Source organism: Rhipicephalus sanguineus, unplaced genomic scaffold, assembly GCF_013339695.2.
Source record: "Rhipicephalus sanguineus isolate Rsan-2018 unplaced genomic scaffold, BIME_Rsan_1.4 Seq297, whole genome shotgun sequence".
Classification (NCBI taxonomy): domain Eukaryota; kingdom Metazoa; phylum Arthropoda; class Arachnida; order Ixodida; family Ixodidae; genus Rhipicephalus; species Rhipicephalus sanguineus.
The window spans coordinates 15,858-17,079 of NW_023614962.1; the positions used below are offsets into that span (position 1 = coordinate 15,858).

The 1,222-nt window shown below is 48.8% G+C and overlaps 1 non-coding gene across 1 annotated transcript; it reads right to left on the reverse strand.

Annotated features, from left to right (window-relative positions):
• Positions 1-580: 580 nt before the first annotated feature.
• Positions 581-651, reverse strand: Trnak-cuu (transfer RNA lysine (anticodon CUU)). Its single transcript has one exon. It is a non-coding gene; the product is annotated as a tRNA-Lys (tRNA).
• Between the last annotated feature and the right edge of the window lie 571 nt (positions 652-1,222).

The following is a 1,222-nucleotide window of genomic DNA, read 5'->3' on the forward strand; positions in this document are numbered from 1 at the left end:
CGGAGAAACAGTGCTAGACAAGAACGAAGACGAGAGGAGACAAACAGTTCTAGTTCTAGAGCTGTTTCTTCGTTCAATGAGCAGTATGTACCAACCAGCCCATTTCAAGACGTTAACTATTCTGAGGCTTTCCAATGCTACACGACAAGAATAGAAAAACAGAAATTATAGCGCAAATGTACAAAATACGAGGCGTACAACGAACCTTTCTCCTTAGCTGGGCTCCCCGCAGGGGCGTCTGCGCAAGCAGGCATTTCGTGTTTAGCGACACCATGGACCCGAGCTAACGGGGGGGTTTCAACCCTCCCATGCCTCGCCGTGCGTGGCTTTGCCATGTCCGGGGACAAGGGGATCCTGGCAGGGCCGTACCCAGGAATTTTTTTCGGGGGGTGTTTGTGTGTAGAACGGCCAACATTGGAAACTGGCGGTCACTGTGAGGGTGTGCAATCATTTTAGTGTCACCCGAAAAGTTAATATTAATGAGGACTAACAGACAATAACGCCAAGGAAAGTATAGGAGGTGTTATCTGTAGTATTAGAATATAATGTGAAGAAAGTAACAGTGGACGAAAAGATAACCTGCCGCCGGCAGGGACCGAACCTGCGACCTTCGAATAAGCGTCCGATGCTCTACCACTGAGCTACGGCGGCGGTCATCCTCCCGTCCACTTTATGGGTATATATGTGCATTTAAACCTGGAGTGTTAGTCAGCGCCAGTTGCAGCCATGGCGGCGAGTGTGGAACACTCTTTTTCTGCCTTTCTGGCGTCACGTAGCACGTGATCTTTTTACGAGCTGGCAGCTGACCAATAATCCCTCGCATACTACCTGAAGGCATCAAGTCTGCCAGAGCGAGACCCTTGCTATGAATGAAGGAAAGAAGATGACTCTTAAGGGCTCGTTTTCTTTGTTAGACACAATATTAATGAGGACTAACAGACAATACGCCAAGGAAAGTATAGGAGGTGTTATCTGTAGTATTTAGAATATAAATGTGAAGAAAGTAAAGTGGACGAAAAGATAACCTGCCGCCGGCAGGGACCGAACCTGCGGACCTTCGAATAACGCGTCCGATGCTCTACCACTGAGCTACGGCGGCGGTCATCCTCCCGTCCACTTTATGGGGTATATATGTGCATTTAAAACCTTGGAGTGTTAGTCAGCGCCAGTTGCAGCCATGGCGGCGAGTGTGGAACACTCTTTTTCTGCCTTTCTGGCGTCA